The following is a 21,361-nucleotide window of genomic DNA, read 5'->3' as shown; positions in this document are numbered from 1 at the left end:
TTCTAAACTGGCACATGAACCACAAAACAATTACCATTTTAATCTTTAAAATAAAACATTTAAAAAGCATTGTTAGGAAAAGTGAACACCCCAAGTAAAAAATGTGGAAATATTATCTTATATCACTATTTTTGCAAACTTGTGTAACAACTTTATTATTAATCTAATATCAAACTGACACAGATCATCAAATTCATAAGTGGTACTCTACATTTCTGACACCCTAATCTACTTCACTATATAAATGGCCTTCATATTCTTACCCAATGGACCAAATATCTTATTCAACAGACTAATTGGTTCCAAATCTCTGCTAAGCATCAATGACATTAGTATCAGAGGCTAACTCAAGCTTAAGTTGTGTGTCAATCATCAAGCAGTTTTTAATTTCTCTGCTTCCTCAAGAGAGCAGACATATAATGGACTAATGCTCATCAGAGGTTTCTGTTTGATTTCCCTCTTAATTTGCAACTTAAAATACAGGAAGGTTTTCTTCAGGATGGACAACAAAAGGACAACTGAAACCCTATTTGAGAACAATAAATGGATCTGATCATATCATAACTTTAAAATAAACCATTAATTATCATATGTCCCTCTGAATCCTTGGCTGCCATATTCTATAATATTAGTCTACACATTCATATGTGTTTGTTATGAATATGAGCCAGGGGTGGGTTTTAACCGGTTTGCGGCGGTCCCTGCGAACCAGTTGGTTGGCGAACCCGGAAGTAAGTAACTTCCGGGAACAGCGAAGGGCCCACCCGCCCGCCCGCCCGCGGTCCTTACCTGGTTTTGACGAGTTCTGCACTTCCACGCATGCGCAGGACGCATACAGCACCTGCGCAATCCTCCAGAAGCAGCTGGAGCATCGCACAGACGCTAGTACGCATGCGTGCACCGCGCGCATGCATGAGGACGCCGCCGGCCCCGTTCCAACTGAACCGGTTGGAACGGGGCGAGAAACCCACCCCTGATATGAGCATTAAATCATGGATACCTAATTCATGAACATAACAATTTATAATCCACAAATACAAATAATATATAATTTTTATTCAATTTTGAAGGGAAACAAATCCAGCTACCTGTTTTGTTTTTAAACCTCTTTCCCTCTATCTTGCTCTCTCTCACGCACATTCTGTCTCTCTCTCTCTGTGTACATACAACACAGAATTAATTAAATGTCTTAATTTGAGCTAATTTAGAAAGATGTGGGCATGGAAGACATGATAAGTTTCAACATTATGGCTGATGATTAGTGAATCAATTTAGAATATGACTTTTTGTTGATCACTTAATTGGATGACTATATCAAACTGTGGTGGACTTGACATCACAATGAAAAACACATTTTTCTTCATAAGCTTACTGTTGTTACTTCGAAAGACAGACTTATTTACAACACAAAGATGATTACTTTTTCATCCTGATGTGAAGTTGTAATTGTTCACTGAACTCTTTCTACAAAGCAGGATAGCAAAATTCATATTTTCTATTGCACTATTATAAAGGAGACAAATACATTGCTGTGTATAAAAGCTACCATACCCCAGACACTATGTTTGAAAGCCTGTACATGCTCAATGCTGCTGGGAATAAAACAACTTGATTTCAGAGATAACATGACAGGCATCTAGCCCCCTTACCATCCTCATCCTCTCCCTTCTTTTGGTTGCTAATATATTTCTTAAAAATTGCAGATACAAACTCTATGATACACCCTCCCTCTTGGAAATCAGGACTACATTACACCCAGAGATGGCATTCAGCAGGTTCTACCAGTTCTGGAGAACCGGTAGTGGAAATGTTGAGTAGTTTGGAGAACCGGTAAATACCACCTCTGAATGGCCCCACCCCATCTATTCTCTGCCTCCCGAGTCCCAGCTGATCGGGAAGAAATGGGGATTTTGAAGTAAGCTTCCCCTGGAATGGGGAAAAAAATTGAGATTTTACAGTATCCTTCCCCTGTCACACCCACTAAGCCATGCCATGCCCACCAAGCCATGCCCACAGAACTGATTGTAAAGATTTTTGAATCCCACCACTGATTCCACCATAATTTATATCTTTTTCTTTCTTACTGGGACGTAACAGAAACTGTCTCACTGCAGATGAGTTCTGGTTGGGACAGGTAGTCCTATAAAATTATGGTACATTCAAGAGAACCCACAGAAATGTGGCTTGCTTGCTTACCCAGATAGTATGGGCAATAAAATTCCATAGATAATAATCAGGGATAGTACAATATTTTTTTTAATGAACAAGAAACTAAAAGCAGAATCAACTGAGTATGAAAACCTATATTTGTCAAAAGCATGATAAGCTTTGCATTTATGAGTCTTCCACTGGCAGTAGCAGGGAGTTCTCTGAGCAAAATATTTGGCAGGAAAACAATTTGAAATATGGCCAATTGCCTCCTTTGACCAGGCACAGCTTAATCATTGTAAATCAGAGGAAAAAGGCAACAATTGTTATGCAGTAATGATATAATTGGCAATATTGATTGAATTTATTTTAGTACTGATCAGCCTTTTCTGACTTATTCCCTTGTTGTTGCAGCCCTCCCTATATTCAAGCACTTAAGCATGTACAATCACAGCTTTGTAATCTGATCTTGTTATTGTATGAATTAAAAATGTAATAAAAACATATTTGTAGCTTAATGGCTGCATTCAGCCTTTTATTTGGTTCAGAGTACTCCACCAAAATGTAATCAAGTTACAAAGAAGGAAGGAAAATAATAAGAGACCAGTTAAATCAAAAAGAGGAAAAACACATCAGCAAAAACATTCTATAGTTTCATACATCTTAATAATTAATATATTTCATTATTATGATATACTATTTTCATAAAGTATTGTGTATGTAAAATATAAATAATAGAATCATAGAGTTGAAATGGGTCTTCTAGTCCACCTCCTTGACCAATGTAAGAATACTTATAACATCCTGGACAAATGGCTTTACTGTCTTTTCTTATACATTCTCAATGATAGAGCATTGGTGATGCAGTGAATAGAATGCAGTATTGCAAGCTAACTTCCCACTTCCAGGAGTTCGATCTTGACCGGTTCAAGGTTGACTCAGCCTTCCATTCTTCTGAAGTCAGTAAAATGAGGACCTCAAATGATTGTTGGGGGCAATATGCTGACACTGTAAACCAGCTAGAGAATGCTGTAAAGCACTATGAAGAGGTGTATAAGTCTAAATGCTATTGCTATTGCTATTCAGGGCGCACGCTGTTCCATTGCTAAACAGCTTTCCCAGTTAGAAAATTTATCTTTATATCAAGTTTAGATCTTTCACTGGAAACTTCCTCCCACTGGATTTTTTTTTTAATCCTCTGGTATTCTGGAAAATAGATCCACACCCTGTTTCTGGTGTCACCCCTTCATATGTTGGACTGCTATCATATCTTCCTTAGCTTTCTCTTTTTTAGGCTAAACATACCAAGATCCTTCAAGCTTATTTCATAGGTTTCTTCTCTACTGCAATTATAAGTACAATTTTAAGTTTATTTCTTACTCTATGCTTACAAAACATAATTTTCTTCTTTCCATCATCTATCATGCCTAATCGTCAAAATCATAAATTCATTTTTTGCTTTGTTTTACACAAAAAGTTCATAGGGGATTTTCAGTCAGCAATAAAAATAGATATTTTCTTTTCGCAGCATTTTACTACTGTTATTTCTAAACAACATTATTTGCAGCTAAGCATCTCACTATACAAGTAGAATACCTTAAGATATTAACATTCTTCTTTCAACAAGTCTCCTTCAATTAAGAGGAATCTTCATTAAAACTACTATTCATTTAATGAGACATGATTCTAGTTTCATCATTGGACAACCTACATTAGAAGAGTGTATTCATAATATGAATATGAATATTGACATTAACCTCACAATCGATAAAAAAGCTACAAGTGGTGCAAAGAACCATGGAAAGATTCATGTTCAGAATTACAAGACAAGATACACAACAGCTGCAGAAGAATCAGAGAGCAAACAAAAGTATATGATACAGTCAAGAGAATAAAAGAATTGAAATTGAAATGGACTGGTCACATAGAAGAACTGATGGCAGGTGGATCAAGGCAGTGATAGAATGGATCCCATTGATAAAAAACAGCCACAAAAAGAGATGTAAAACAAGATAGACAACATCAGCAAGTATTGCAGGCCCAATTGGCAAAAAAAAGCTCAAGATCATATAGTCTGGAAACATGTGGAAGAGGCCTTCATCCCGCAGTGGATAGGCAATAGCTAAAATGATGATGATGATGATGATGATGATTCATTACATATGATAATTCATAACATTATCATTGAAGTTGTTCAATGATAATTTGTTTAAGAACATGTTTGCATTGTTCTTTTTTGTTTTCAGGCTTTCCTGCATGTCTACCAATACATACATACATGATTACCTGTGTTTGAAAACTAATAATTATTTCTATAAATTGCCAAGCAAATGCATAACAATATATGTCCCTAATTTAGTGTATTTTGCTCAAATTAAGCATTCAGTTATATTCCAGAAAATAACTGATCTGTTAATATTTCTGATATTTTACTTTATTTTTTTTTGTTTATGTATCTTCAATAGACAATCTTTGCCAATGTTTAATGCAAATTCTATTTCATGGGTTACCCATGCCATGGGTTAATTCATACAAGCTTGTACAATGACATCTTTACTTTTTTCTCCCAACTTTCACAAGATAGCAAATGTAAACACTTCAGAAATTTCATTCTATTACTTATCATGAGATTTCAGCAATCTTTTGCTGAACATGGAAATCCCACAAAAATTGTCAATCTTTCAATTTCTCAAGAGTTTTTAAAATTAATTTAACAAGTAGGGAAGTCTGGAGATACAGACTGTTGTGTGGACAGTACTTGCAAAAGCAAGGGCTATTGAATGATTTTTCAATTACTTTCCACGAATAATTAATATTGGATGACAGCATCATATGGCAGATGCCTGGAAGTTCAATGGATCTCAGTTTTATAAATATGCAACATTTATTCAAATCACACAGAGACATGCGTGATACATAGAAAAATGCAGGAATAGGTTTCAGGTGATTAAACTGAGAATGTACCGACACTTTATTAGTTGTAACCTTTTTATTAAAATACTGACGCCAGCAGTATTTTTTATGCTGATCTCCTAATTTCAGTGCATGTTTCATGAATTTTTTTATTTAAAAAACATCTATGATAGAATGACTGTTTTTCTTACATGTCTTGCAGCTCATTGAGCTCCTGAAACAAATGGTATTTAGATATGCAGCATGAATTTTTTTTTTCTAATACTAAGATCTCTTTTATGCAACATCCAAAAATCAGGCAAGGGATAAAGATATATTTCATCCTCAAGGAAAATTTGCAAAAATGGTAGAGGGTTTTTTTTTGGGGGGGGGACACAGTGTAGGACAAATTATATTTTCTACCATTCATAACTTCTTCAGAGTTAAATCAGATCATGATTTATTAATAAATGATAATTGAATACAAATGGAGGAAATTTCAGGAGAAATCAGATTAAATCAGATTGAATTTATTTAATGGCAATAGAGACAGCAAAGAATAGTTTCTTTTCTGTCTCCAGGCAAACTAGCCTGGTCTTGCTTTCTATACTGTGGAACAGTCACTAGTATAGTCTAAGAATATTTATGTAAATCTGAGTGAATTACACCAATCAGATCTTAATTAACTTGCATCCGAGTGTTGGGCAGGTTGCAGTGATATAAACCTGGGACCCGTCTGCCCTGTTATTTTGAATTGGCTTCAGCTTATAAATCTTGAGTATGTGGGCACAGTGGGTGGAATCAGGGCAATTGTTTCTCTATTCAATTCTTGTCCTTTCTGCATATTCAAATCAGCCATAATTTCTTGATTAAGTAGGTGTTTGATGCTGCCTTGGGGTGACATGCCTAAAGAGGCAATTATTAAATGCCTATTGTGAGATCACTGTAACAACAGACTTAACTCTAGTATTCCATTTCTGCTAAATTGATTCAAAAGGCATATCTTTACAAGTTTATTTTTATTCATTTGTATCTTGCTTTTATTATTTTAAAAAATAACTCAAGGCAGAAAACATATCCAACACACCTTCCTTCTATTTTTCCCACCACAGCATCCTTGTGAGGTGGGTTGAGCTTGAGAGGATGACTGGCCCAAAAAATCATCCAGTTTTCATGGCTAAGATAGGTCTTGAGCTCCTGATCTCCTGCTTTTTAGCCTGGTACTTTAATCACTAGACCAAATAGGCCTAGATGTCTTTTCAAGATACTTTTGCTAAAGTAGTTTTGGTTTTATTGATGGATGACCTCTTTCTGGCTTGAATAATGTGTTTTGCTAATTTGAGTTAGCTTTAAAAAAAACAATGAGTAAGATAAATACTAATTCCAGATCTGCTTTCAATATTGTTGACCAATCTGTCTGGAACAGTTATTTTCAATAATTCTGATTATTGCTGCTGGGCCATTGACAGAAAGTGCAACTATTTAACTTCCATGCAATACTGATTGTTTAGGACATTTAGAGATTTAGAATGTCATCGTTATATTGATGCCAACCAGCTCTATTGTTACATGCCATTACATTCCAAGCACCAAATCAATAGTACATTTTTACTGAAACCCAATAATAAATTGGATGAGTGAGGACAGGCTGAAATTAACTCAAAGTTAAATTAACTCAATGCTAAAATTGGAGATAGGGATGCAAATTCTGCTGGATAGGACAGTATTTCCCTAAAACAGAAATTCATAATCTTAAAATGCTTCTACTTGTAATAGTGGTGATGGTAGTAGTAACTATGACATTTATTTGCATTTTAAAAAGATAAAGTTTTCCCCTGTCCACTCGTTTCCAACTCCAGGGGGTGGTGCTCATCTCTGTTTCCTAGCCAAGGGAGATATTATTGTCAGAAGGCACTTCTGTGGTTATGTGGCCATCATGATTATATACCAAGTGCACAGAACACAGTATTTCCTTCCCTCTAAGTGGTACCTGTTTATCTACTTACTGTCAAGGCTCCAACTAATGAACTCAAGCAAATCAGAACTCTGAGACGTGGCTGTTTTAATGAGTATATCACATCAGCACAGCTTCAAAGGAAAACCAAATCTAGTTCAGTTTGAAATTGACACTTGCATCCGCATGCTTTCCAACTTCTAGGTTAGCAGGAGCTGGGCTAGAAAAGGAGCTCACCATGTCACATGATGCTTGCATCTCAAATTGCCAACTTTCCCATCAACAAGTACCACATCTTAACTGCTAGGCCACTACGCTCCCCTATTATTTGCATTACAAGATGCAAATATTGCTGAGTTACTTTGACTTAATTAAATTTTGACCTCACAATTGCAAAAAGTTCTATGTACCATTGCCCTTAAAAAGTATTCATCCCAGGTGATAAGAGTTCAACTTTTAAATTCTCATAGGTAAATTCTTTTAGGCAGTCTATATTTGAGGCTGGGAGTGGCAGTTTGCAAGCATACAGGCTTCAGGAATAAGATTAATTGTGAAATCAGAGAACCAATAGTTGGGCAGGCAACTGCAAGCACATCAGCATAGTCTACCTATTTGGGCAATGAGGTTTAGTGGTATAAACAACTCTGTCTGGTTTCCATGGGTTGGAGAGTGACAGCTATTTAAGAAGTACTAATTGCTGCCAATGATTATATCAAACCAACATCTATATTGAAACTCATATGATTTATGGCAGGAAAAATTTTGTCCTATGACTCTATTATAGATGTAGCAATGGTCATCAACATTTAAAGTTAGATGGCTTTAAAAGAGGACTGGATGTATAACTTTTAAAAGAGGACTGGCTATTCATGAATATGGTTTATTATATTATCAAATGTTAAATGGTTCTTACTGTCAATTATTGAAAAAATGGACATTTTCAACTCTATTTCGGTGGTGACTATTCAGCATTTAATTGGCTGCTATGGTAACAAATGCACACCAAACATGCTGTTAAATTAATGTGGGATGTCTATTTTTTTTAAAAAAATACATCTTGTTTTTCTGTTCAAATACCCCCCCCGCCCAAAAAAAAATGGCTGACAGCAATTTAAAATCAGATTTAAAATGTAAGGGTAAGAACATACAATGAAAGTCAAGGCAAAATTAAAATCAATAATACAAGTACAAGTAATGATTAAAAACTGGGCAAAAAGAGATGGATTTTTACCAGTTTTCAAGTAGGGGCTAATCAATTATTTTGGAAATTGGATGAGGCTATATAAGAATAATCTGGAAAGATGACCTTCTAGTAATTAAGGAATCTTTAAATTAGATTCAGATTAACAGAGTTGGAAGGGACCTTGTAGGTCATCTAATCCAATCCCCTGCCCAAGCAGGAGACCCGACTTGAAAGCCTCCAGTGATCTCCAGAAAGGGCTTCCCTGATGATGTCAGAAACTGAACATGTTAGAGGTGTGATGGTTCAGTGGCTTAAAGATGTTAGTTTGCTATCTTTGCTCTGGCAGTTCGAGCCCTAGAACTGCATGGCAGGGAGAGCTCCTGTCACTTGATTCAGTTTCTGCTCACCTAGCAGTTTGAAAGCATGCTACATGTGAGTAGATAAATAGGTTCCACATTGGTGTGAAACATAATGGTGTTTCCTGCAGATGGTGAAACCCCTGCTGGTGCTGTACCTGCCTGGAAATGATGAGAGGCAACAACAGTGGTGAGAGAAGGCCCTCTCAGGGTGCTGCTCATCTTTCTTGTGCAGAGCTTGTTCTCCTGTGGTGCACCCTAAATAGTGTCTAAGTGTGAACTAAATGGATTTAGCACTTTTTAGCAACCAAATAACTATTTTGTACTAACACTGTAGCCTCCTGGCTAATTGTACTATTGCCATATGCTAAATAATAATAACTGGACATGTTAACTGTAGGAGAACAGATCCATTACATGATCAGGCCCTGAGCCATTTAAAAGTTAATATAGGCAGCTTTGTGTCCAGTAGGCAGTCTGTCAGGGTACCAAATAACACCCATAATGAAAGAAGACTCTGAGGCTTGAATTTCCTCAAAGTTCAATTTTATTAGAGATCTCATATTGGCACATCTGGGAAAACCCAAATCTGAAAGTTCCCAGGTTTTCTCCACCCAAATGAAAGTCCAAGTTCCTGTGCCAGCACTCACATGTTCATCACATGATCCAATCAGGAACCATCCAAAACTGGGGATGCCTCCGAGTCACACCATCACAGCTGCAGGACAAGGTGTCTTTGACTCTCTTGAGAAAAGAATGTCATTTTGACTATATCTCACCCATACTCCATATAACCCCCCCCCCCACTCCCATTTTCCCACAGTAGAAATTGTGGCAGGCTGAGGGCCCAATGTAAAAAGATGGCTTCCAGGTCTGACACAATCAGGATAGACTTTTATTTCAGGTGTTACAGAATCCCTTCACTTGCTATGGTTAACACACAAACCTCACCTTGCATCAATTGCAAAGGCAGCCCTTATAAGAAGGCAAAGTCATGCAGGCTGATACTACTTTTTATTATAAGGTTGCAGCAAGAGAATTGTGCAAGTTTGAATTGTCCCCTCCCCTCCCTTGATCTTTGTGAGAACTGCGGGAGAGTTTGGTCTGAGACACTTTCTCAGATAACAGCTCTGCTTCAGACTTGGGTTTCTTTTATCTGATCATTGCCTTTGTAGTCACTCTTGCTTCTGTTCCTCAAGGTTATTCTTTCTGCTTAATGCAGAATCATAGATGCAATGTACGGCGTGTCAAAATGTTCAGCTTTCAATTTCCAAGCATTAGAGGTGCTCAAAGGTTGTGACATGCCTTGGGGATTGTAAAGATATTTGGGCTACTTTAATATAATTTAGATATGCTTGGCAAATAACTACATCAATATAACTTTTTAATATTCTGTTTGTTTAATTTGCAATTGCTAGTTTCTATGGCTCTCTTTGCTTGAACATGATGAATGTGGTAATACAACTTGAGGTCTGCCTAGTAAATCTGACTTAAAATGTGGCAGAGTGATGCTTGATAATATAGGCTTTACCATGTGCATAATGATTTTGGGTGGGTTTGAGAGATTTGTGAGTGTAGAAATGCCCCCAAAGTGTTCATATCTTATATACGTATTTCCACTGATAAAAGGCAAAATTCTTTTGATTTAACATGGTTCCATGGACGGTTTAGTTTAACTGAATAAACTACAAGCATCTTATTCTATTTGTCTTAAATCTGCACCCATTAAACAAAATGTTTTGGAAACTTTGCAGCATCTTTTTTAAAAAAAATCAATTCCATTCCAAATTTTCCTTTTGCAATCTTATGTCTTCTCAGAAATAAGAAATAAGTAGAATTCTTTCAATGATACTTCAGGTATGTACAAGGTATTTTCAGTACAAATAGCTCATGTCCTTTCTCTCACAATGCATAAATAATTTTTGAAGAATCTCATTACTGAAGAACTGTGAAAAACTATTATTTGCAGCTGGAGGATCGTCAGCTGCAAATGATACTTGTGGCTGAAGGTCTTATTAATAGCAATAGTTAGACATATACCGCTTCATAGGGCTTTCAGCCCTCTCTAAGCGGTTTACAGAGTCAGCATATTGCCCCCAACAACAATCCGGGTCCTCATTTTACCCACCTCGGAAGGATGGAAGGCTGAGTCAACCTTGAGCCGGTGAGATTTGAACAGCCGAACTGCTGAACTGCAGTCAGCTGAAGTAGCCTGCAGTGCTGCATTTAACCACTGCGCCACCTCGGCTCTTATTACATCTGTTCTTCACAAAGCATATAACTCATGATTTGTTAACCCAATTTTCCCCTCTGAACTATACCTGATGGTTGCTTAAAGCAATCAAATTGCACAGAATTTTAACAATCATTCCTTAATTGTTTAAAATATTTCTACTATCCCTTTTTCTATTTTTAATATGAAGTGAATGATTGAAAATAAACTTATTTCATGATGTTACCATCCCTTTATAGAATCTTGGCTTCCAAGGTATAAGGGATAAAGATTATGTGGCATGTTGTAGCTTACCTCCTCTGCACTTTTGACCTTGAAGTAGAAATGTTTGAATAGCATTATTTACTTAAGATCTTACTGGGCCAGTTTAAAAAGGAAGGTCCTCCAGCTGCAAATAGTACACTTTTTAAATCTTAAAATGTTTATTTAAAACATTTAGCCCATCACCTTAAATTACGGAAATGTGTTAATTTCATATAGAGTACAGTGTCATTATTTTATACTGCCATAAAGTAGTTCCATTTTTAAATAAATCACATTGCAAAATTGTTTAAAAATCCCAAGAGTTTCTTTAAATTCCATCATTGTATCATATCATTACTGTTAAGCAATTTTACACTAATCCCAATCATTAACACCTTCAGGGAAAGCAAGACAAAGGATGCCATTGATGAAATCAGCTTCAATCATTGAGACGATCCAGTGGAGATTTCAACTCCTGTGAACTCAAGCTGTGCCAAGCTGCCTGTTATAATCTGGGCAATCATTGAATGGCATGCTCCATGCTATGTTTCATTTATTCATGATGTAACTCAACATGACTTAACAGGACCTCATACATAAAGGCAGCATGAACAAACCATTTCAAGCACTAAGTAGATGAATTCCCCCCATAGGGACCTATTTCTCCCACTATTGTGCGTCTTTCTCTAGACAGCTGATACAAAAAGAAAAAATATGAAACTATAACTTATTGCAAATTATTAAAAAACATCTAATAAATCTGAAATATTCTGGGTGTGAAATCAAAAGTCTTTAATCTTATGATGTATGGAACAGAAATATTTCTGGTAATATCATCCCACTGTTGTTATTGTTATTATAACTGGTGTCTTTTTTTCTCATAAAAAAGTATTTTTAAATAACACACACACACACATACACACACACACACACACAAATCTTACTTGCTAGAGAAATAAAGACAAAATTGCAGAATTAACCAGGTTGCTTAGCAACTAATAGTTCCAGTGTCACTCCTTGGTGATCAATTCAAGTCATACATCAAGGTCTAAAGCACCTTGTAGAAAAAGCCACATATATTTTTGTTACTTTGAAAATCTCAGTAACTTCATTTAATATAGTAACACATTCAATAAATTTTGTAAATGCTTTTTGATGAATATGGTACATTAATCTACTATTCTTTAAAAGTGATAATAGGAAAAGCAACAATTAATTTCACCAATGTAACATATGTGAAATAAACAAGAGCAATTAGCGCTATTTTGTTATTGTGTGTCCTGTCCCATGGAGGATCGCAGGACAGAAGGAGAGAAGAAAAAGAAAGAATCATTATGCAAATTATTCACAAGGTCTTTGATTCTCCTTATAACTAGGTTTTGACTTCTCCCTGCCAGCCAATGACAGCTGATTCATTCAACATTTCAATAGCAAACAAAATGGCTGCAATTCAAACTGCTAAATAAACATACAATGCTTGCAAATAATGTATTACAGAATATTTATCTTGGGGACTTCTGGTATATTCAGTTAGGCTTTCATGCTTTTACTAATTCAGTTTAATTATAAAAGTACACATTCTAAATGTCCATAATAATTGAATTCCTTTCAGCTTAATGCAAACTACTTAATCAGAAGATGCAATACATATTTAATAACTTGATTTTATCTTTAACCTATTATAAGATATGCCATTGATTATTTATTGATGGTAATGAAATATAGCGTAGACCTATAGTCATTCATAATCAAACTTTAATATGGTAGAAACTTTAGTTCTGATTTCTATGCATTACATTTTCATTAATGGCATTGATAAAGAGATGGATGTAATGTTTATCTGATTTACAGATAACGTAACATTAGGTGGGATATTAGTCGACAGAAATAATATTGAAAACAATGTTTTGAGATTAGAGAAAATGATTAAAAGTAACAGAAATAAATTTATTTATCAGCACAAATAAAAACACAAATATAACAAAGGCAACAGTAAAAATATTGGGTTTCTGTCTGGATGGACTCTTGTGACGAGCCTAATGACAGAGAGTGGAAGTGTGACCTTCCTCCCACACTTGGGCATACCAGGGGTTGTGACTTTAAGTATATATATATATATATATATATATATATATATATATATATATATATATATATATATATATATATATATATATATATATATATATATATATATATATATATATATATATATATATATATATATATATATATACACATACATACACTTGGCATTTTAAGAATGACTTGTTAAATTCACAACTTCCAATGTGCTTCCATGGTTTTTATTATGTTTTTGCTACTGTATTTGTTATTTTAGGGTTTTTTATTTTTTTTATTTTTTTTAATTTATATGTTGCCCATTTCACTCTGAAAGGCTACTCTCAGATTTATACTATTGTTTTACTATTTTAATATTCCTACCCTACAGATAGAATAGAAGGTAGAGTTAATCTGGACTGGTGTGACATTTAAGCCTTTCTTAAGAACTTCTTGTAGTTGTTGGTCCTATTTTGTCTGCTGTCCAATTCTTAAATGTTTGGGTGCCTTTTCTGCATTGCTAATACATAAAGTAAAGACACAGTAACTGTTGAAGAGCTATTGGGATGCAAAGATTTGAGATGGACAGACCTAATTGAATTTATACTGGATTTATGGAATTTATGGTGTGATAAATGTCTTGCTCCTGAGGATGCTGAACTGGATTGAAATTTCTAAATCTGAAAGAATGAAATCTGAGTGAAAAATAAAATAATTTCTACTTTATATTTTTTACTTAGTGTGGAGAATAAGGAAATATATCTTGTTGGAAATATACAAGAATATATTGTTACGTGGGCAAAAAGGAATGCAAGATTTTTAAGCCCTGAGAAACATGATAGCATTCAGAAGTGACGCAGACAGATGCCTTCCTGATTCTCTGGGAGCAGGAGGAGGAGAGGGGGAGGGAGGGACCTACAGCACAATCAAACTTGACTGATCCTGTTATTACAGCCAATTGCAAAAAGGTAGTTCTAACTTTATGAGAAATTGATTTCCTGGTCTGGTCTACCTCGTGGGACTGATACTTGCATTAGCTAAAGCCAATTTTGTAATAAGATAAACAGAATCCCTCCAACAATGTTATGCTCTTTGGTATTAGTATGATTTGTTTTGCTTTCTAGTGAGTTCCCAAGGAAAGGCTGGGTAGCAGCACTTTAATTACATGCAAATTTCTAGGAGTGATCAGCTAGAGCAGGGGTGTTAAACTCAAGGCCCTCAGGCCAAATCCGGCCCAAGGGGTGCTTAGATCTGGCCTGCAGGACCACCCTGGAAACAGTGAAGAACCAGCCAGTGGTACCGACTGACAGTGAAAATGGAGGTCGGGAGGGCTGCATGTGACCCTACTGAACTCCATTTTCACTGGCAGAGGGCTTGAGGTGCCACAGGCACCACAACACGAGTGATGCTAAGCTGACCACATCCAACCTGGCCACATTCACATAACCCCCCCCCCCGGCCAGGTCAAACACAACCCTGATGCTGCCGTCAATGAAATTGAGTGTGACACCCCTGAGCTAGAGTGTAATAGAATTTGGGTTTCAGTTTGTTCAGAGCCTTGCCTAAATTCTTTATTTTTATTTTTTTCTCATGATAATCCATCTCCATTTGGGGTGAGCTTTCTTGTTTTAAATCTTTATATACTTACTCTTTGAGCAACACTGCTCCAACATTTGAAGTTGTCAAGAAGAGATTGGACAACCATTTCTCTGAAATGGTATAGGGTTTCCTGCCTGAACAGTGGGTTGGTCTAGAAACTTCCAAGGTCCCTTCCAACTCTGTTATTCTGTTATTTCTCAGAAGGCCACATCTATATATGTTGCTATTTGCAGATTTATGGTTTTTTAATAAAGTAAATACAATTTAAAGGAAACAATTTTGGTGGTATCTTGTGGATTTAGACTGTAACATCCCAAATCTTTGCAAATTAACTATCACCTTCACCAGAGGTAGTATTCAGCAGGTTCTGACCAATTCTGAAGAACCGGTAGCAGAAATTTTGAGTAGTTTGGAGAACTGGTAAATACCACCTCTGACTGGCCCCGTCCCCATCTATTCTCTGCCTTCTGAGTCCCAGCTGATTGGGAGGGGATGGCGATTTTGCAGTCACCTTCCCCTGGAATGGGGAGGCAATGGAGACTTTACAGTATCCTTTCCCTGGAGTGGGGAGGTAATGGAGATTTTACAGTATCAGAACTGTTAGTAAAAAAAAAAAAAAATGAATCCCACCACTGTTCTTCACCTTTAATTGCCATTTTTCTTTCTTTTATACTAGAAGTGGGGAGACATTTGGATGTTTTAGTCTTGCTTCTATCTCCCTAGCTGGGTGGAAAACAGAAAGTGATAGCAGCAAATATCAGCAAAAGTCATATTTGTTCTATTTACCTAAGCTATCCTATTTGGAGCAGACCAGATAGAAAAGCGAGACCTTTTACAACAAGCCATGTAAATACACTGTTATTGTGTAACGGCAATCAGCAACAGTCAAGGGTTATTGTTTGAAAAAATGAACCCTTTACATGTTCCTGAGTATTTGTAAACACACACAGGTAAGCCAAAACATTTTTCTTCCAAACTGACCATGCTATTTCAAGATGATGAATGCTAAAAATATTTCAGTGTTTTTCAAAGGTAAATTTTGGAGCTCATAAATAGTTCTGTGAAGATGAATTTTTATCATGGTGCTGACCAGATTCCTCTTTGTCTCTGTTGCTTCAAATATGATTTATAAACAATCTTTTATAATAAGGGAGGAAGTTGTCACCATATGTTCTTACTGCAATGATGTTATTTGTGTATGGGTATACTCTATGTATATCTGCACGCATATACAAAGGTTCCAAACTAATGCCCTGTAGACAAGTTGAATTACAACTCCTATGATTTTCCCATATTCCCATATATTTCATGGATAGCCATTTGTCTGAAATCTGATGACAACCCCCCCCCCGCCCCTCGCTGCTATGTCCATATGAGTTGTTTTGAGAAGAAAAGAGATTATGCTCATTGGATCCCTCAATTAGGCAACTCAGTGGGATGAGTCTATAAACCATTTTTCTGCTAAAATTACTTTCATTCATTTTGACAGCTCTACGTTGAGAGTGGATTCTGGTGGGGTGACTGAGGCAGACACTTGTCCAGTTTTGATGGATGGGTTTCATTTTGTTCACCCGGAGGTAAAGTATTGGACAAGTTGTTTGGAGAGATGAGGACAAACACTTGTTTGCTAGATCTTTGCTCAGTTCATCCTGCTTAGTAAAAACTGCCAGAGGGGAACTGTCTGGGTTGGTGGCAGACAAGAGTAATGTCCAAGCAACTTTTACAGAAGCATTTTTAAGCAAGTTCCAGGGGTTAATGTTGGAAATCCAATTTCAGTATTCTGTGGGTGAAGATTATTTACACATATGTTGCAATGTAAAACCATCTCGGTTACTGTAGTCAATGATCTGTGCTGGAAAACAGATAAAGCATAAAGAAGGACTAGAGGTGACATGATAGCAGTATTGCACTAATTGGAGGGCTGCCACAAAGAGGGGGGGGGGTCAACTTGTTTTCCAAAGCACCAGAAGGCAAGAAACAATGGATGGAAACTAATCAAGGAGAGAAGCAAGCTGGAATTAAGGAGAAACTTCCTAACAGTGAAAATATTTAACCAGTGGAATGGCTTGCCTTCAGAAGTTATCCCTCGAGGCTTTTAAGAAGAAACTGGAAAGCCACTTGTCTCAAATTGTATAGGGTATCCTGCTTGAGAAGGGGGTTTGACTAGAAAACTTCCAAGGTAACTTTCAGCTCTATTCCAATTGACTGATTGATTAATATTCTACCCTGCTTAGTTCTGCTACACCCTTCCCAATGAATTTGATACAATCCATCATGGTATTTTTCTGGAATATTTGGCTTCCATGGGATTTGTTTGCACTGATTTTCAGCAATCCTGGTCCTATTTGATTGAATGTACTCAGAAATGCTGGGTACTGTTGCTCAGCATTCTGGACATTATTACATATTTTTTTTAGTGATGGATTTGGTCCTCTAAGCAATTAACATCCAAATGAAGCCACTAAAAGATAATAAAGGACCTGGAGATTGAATGTCATTAGTAATTTTAGTGGCGTCTTCTTCATAACAGATGCTAAGGAGTTTGTTGAAAGCCTGGAACATTGAATGGACGCTGTATGGAATGGTTAACAGATGTACAAGTTTTTCTCTTATCAATATTTATCCCTTTATTTAATTTAACAGCATTTACAGATCACTCTGACAGCCTATGTTATAAGGGAATTTTCTACATGCGCCATTCATCTCCCTCTGGAGAGTGTAAATGCTCCATCAAGACTCATGGTACATCTGTGCATTTGTAATTGTGAGACCCAAAGTATTAATAAGCACACACACAAAACACAAAGATACCTTTGTGGGAAACAGTCCAAAGGTAATATCTCAATACTTCACTTTCCTTTGCATTCTTCCTTCCAAAATAGGCCCATGCATCCCATTTTTTTTAATGAAGCCACTGGGCAGAAATGATTATATTCTAAGAATTACTTTCATTTCCTCTCTCCCAACCTCTGTCGCTTCCTTCTTTTCCCAAACACTAAAGCCTATATTTTTTTTAAAAAAATCAAAGATTTAAGAACTGTATCTATTTGTGAAGGCTCTGGAAGATTCATGCATGTCAGAGCACATACACCCCCCACCCCCGATTCCTTATAAGATTTAAAAGTTTTCTACCTTTAGTTTATCCTGTAGGAAACTAGTTTATGAGAGGAGGGAATATCTAACAATATCAGCTAACATTAGAGTAAAGAGAGGGGAAGGTATTGCATGTTGTAGCTAACCATAAGAATCTTTAAGAATTACACCAAAAGATACCTGTGACTAATGTAGCACTAGTAGAGATGAGGACAATTTGAACCACATAAAGGCCTATGAACATGGCTTAACTGGAATTCCTTATGGGATAACAGAAAAATGAACACATGTAGAACAGAATATAACAGACAGATATCGCTTCCAAGAATTGTCTTGGGATAGATACATAGATGATGGATGGATGGATGGATGGATGAATGGATGTGTATATGTATACTATATGTCTATCTGGAGAGAGAGACACAGAGAGAGAGAGACAGAGAGACAGACAGGCAGGCAGGCAGGCAGACAGACAGACAGACAGACAGACAGACAGATAAACAGACAGAGACAGAGAGACAGAGAGAGAGAGAGAGAGAGAGAGAGAGAGAGAGAGAGAGAGAGGGAGGGAGGGAAAGGGAGAGAGACAGATGCAGAGAGATGTGAATTGGGCTTAAGTCCATACTGAAACCTGATTACCCAAAGGGCAACCCTCAGTTTTAAAATAAAAATCAGGAAAAGGGCCACTGCTTGATAAATATTGAAGGATGAAGCAGGGAAGAATGAGAATAGAGAAAGCACAACTAAAAATGTTTAAAGTTGAATACACAGCTAGGAACACCCCAGGGTAATCTACTGAGAATCCCCTCAGCTCTGACAGCAATATTGCATGCCCATATACATCTGTTATAACCTTTTTGAAGACTGAATACACACAGATGTGCATCCTCAATTAGAAGATAGTTTCAGAACCAATCCTTATGCATGAAATTTAAAAAAGAAAGCAGACTCCCCAGTGCAAATGTTATGTAGCACATTTGAATCTAATGCAACACATCAAGATTTATTCACAATTTTTGTACAAATTAAATTATTATTTTAAAAATAAGGGTTCTCTTCTGGCGAAGATTATATTTTATAACCCAATCCACTTTGTCCAAGTCTTTTACCTACTTTGTTATTATCAAAGACTGAGTGGTACATTCTGATTAGTTATATGAAGACAGAATAGTTGCATTTTGTCCTCTTGACATCAATGGGGCATATGTTTTCATCCTGTCAGACCCAGATCCCATTGAAGTCAATCTTAATCTAGATGTAGTCTGATGGAGTTGGGACTCACTGTGACGTGGGTCATATTTCCTTCATTTAAATGCATGATCCCATTTTTCTTTAAAACATTTATAACCTAAGAGGTTTACAAAAGCCTACTTTTGAACATCAATATACCACCACATTAAGAGATTGTCAGGTATTTCTTGGGAATGGGGCATTAAGTACGGTACATCTGTGAGCAGATTATGATAACACTTCATGCCTTTACTACCTTGATATGAAATAGGGAGATAGAAAGGAAGAAACAAGTAGGAGGAACTATCCGAAAGATGCTTTTTCAAAAGGCAATTGGATTTTCTTATTTTTTTCCCCTGAAGATGTTTAGCTTCTCATGCAGGAAGCTTCTTCAGTTCTAACTGAAGTAGAACTGAAGAAGCTTACTGGATAAGAAGCTAAATATCTTCAAGAAAAAGACAAGAAAATCCGATTACCTTTTGAAAACACACCTTTGGGACAGCCATGATCTGGATGGCTGATAATCTCCACAGACATCTAGGAGGAAATTACTTAAATTGGTGTTTGTGATCATGATGTGCTTTTAAACCACCTTTACCTCAACTTTGGTATTCATGCCAGTTCCATAACACAACATATAATTTATTCTTCATTTATTCCAAATTACATATGCTTAAATAATTAATATTTATTATTCTACAATTCATCATTTAACTGTCTTTCCATTTATAATAAAATATGGATTTCTAAATCATAAATAAGCCCCTTTCTCCATTAGAAATCAAATTCAATTTTTGTTAACGTCAATAAATCCAAACTAACAATTAATGCCATTAGAAGGGGAGGGGGAAATAGAGTCAATAATCTTCAAATTCAGCATTGCAAATCCTCCTCAAAGACTCACACTAGTCCCTTGTAATTCCCCATGCTCAGAAAGCAACCCCTCCCCCCTCACACTTTCAAAGGACTGTGACAAATAAACTTTAACTAGATAACAATGCCACACTGATTTGTTCCCCCTCCTTCCCTCCCCAAATACTTCTAGGACCGTATAATCCACCGATCTCCGCTAGATTATATCATAAAAAGCATCGGAATAGGCGGCAATTTAAAACCCGGAGGAAAGACGAGCAACATCTCCTTGAATTTGAAGGTGTCAATTCTCCCTAACATCCGAATCGACGGTATATTGCTTTGCTGTTGCTGCCTGGTGGATCCCTTCGGGTCGTGAGCGGCGAGGGGGTGGGACACACGCACGCACACACACCACACCACAAAAGATTCCCAATCGCATTCCCATGGACGGTTGGGGTGAGGGGAAGCGAGTTCCCTCTCTACTTTGGGGTGGCTCAGGAAGATCCGGAGCTGAGATAGGGGGGAAACAACGGACCCTGAGGCGAGGAAGCTTTCTCACGGGTGGCGTTGGGTCCACCGGGGGTTTCCTTCTGGCTCAGCAGGTGGATTGTCAGAAAGAAGACTCTTAGATTTTTCCCCAGTTTACCCAAGCGTCTTTTGTTAGGGAAAAGGTCCTGTCTAGCTCTCTTACATTACCCCCCGCCCTTCACCGCACTCTCAGCCCTTGGGACCACCAAATCTTTTCCCTCCACCCTTGTACCCCCAAAACGCTCCTTGCAGTAGATTTCGCCCCCATTCAGGTGCGAAAAGGACGCCTCCTTCCCTTTCTCCCCCTTCTCTCTTCATCTTACCTTGCCGCTTGAGGGGTGTGTTGACGGGAGCTGTTCGCAGCGCTGGCGGGTTGGGGGACACGCGCGGGAGAGCAGTGTGTGCGTGTGTGTGCGTGTGTGTCTGTCTATCTGTCTGTCTGTCTGTCTCAGGGAAGCGGTTGGAGTTTGCAACGGAATTCGGCTGAGGGCAAGAGCGCTCGGGAGCCCGTCCCAGCTTGCTAAATTAATCACTTTTGCTTTTTTTTCTTCCCTTCGCGAAAGGGGAGGGAGCTAGGAAGGGAAGAAGGTGGGAAAAGGGAGGAGATAGAAAGAGAGAGGGAGAGGAGGATGAAAAATCTCAAGCCTGGAGAATAGAGGAAGGTCCCTCCGTGACTGGCATCAATATCTCCTTCGGCGGAGCTTCAAGGGAGTCATGGCAACGAGCCCCTAAACCTCCCCAAATCTCTCTCCCTCTCAGCTACAGGCGGACACGCGCGCAAGCATGCACGCCCGCACACACATGCATAAACTGCTGCTGCTGTGCCTGCTGCTGGTGCTCCGGGGAGGAAGGAGGGGGAGACAGCGTTCTCCTCTTCCTCCCTCCCTCCCTCCTTCCCTCCCTCCCTCCCTCCCACGCACCCAACACCCTCCCCCCCCTCCCCATCCCTCTGCCTCTATGGGGTTGGAGAGACACCGAAAGCTGGG

The 21,361-nt window shown here is 37.6% G+C and overlaps 1 protein-coding gene across 3 annotated transcripts in view; it reads right to left on the bottom strand.

Annotated features, from left to right (window-relative positions):
- Positions 1 to 21,145, bottom strand: part of CHL1 (cell adhesion molecule L1 like) — a 209,187-nt gene extending 188,042 nt beyond the window's left edge. For 2 of the 3 annotated variants that reach the window (XM_087708894.1, XM_087708893.1), the window contains exon 1: positions 20,699 to 21,144. The gene's annotated coding sequence lies outside the window, so the exon portion shown is untranslated. Of the gene's footprint in view, positions 1 to 20,698 lie in introns of all 3 variants that reach the window. The other variant, XM_087708892.1, reaches the window with a different exon arrangement.
- Positions 21,146 to 21,361: the final 216 nt, after the last annotated feature.

The sequence above is a fragment of the Thamnophis sirtalis genome, unplaced genomic scaffold (assembly GCF_051295495.1).
Source record: "Thamnophis sirtalis isolate CommonGarterSnake01/CBP01778 unplaced genomic scaffold, rThaSir2_p1.2 scaffold_3, whole genome shotgun sequence".
NCBI classification, from domain to species: domain Eukaryota; kingdom Metazoa; phylum Chordata; class Lepidosauria; order Squamata; family Natricidae; genus Thamnophis; species Thamnophis sirtalis.
This window is presented reverse-complemented; position numbering and strand designations above follow the sequence as displayed.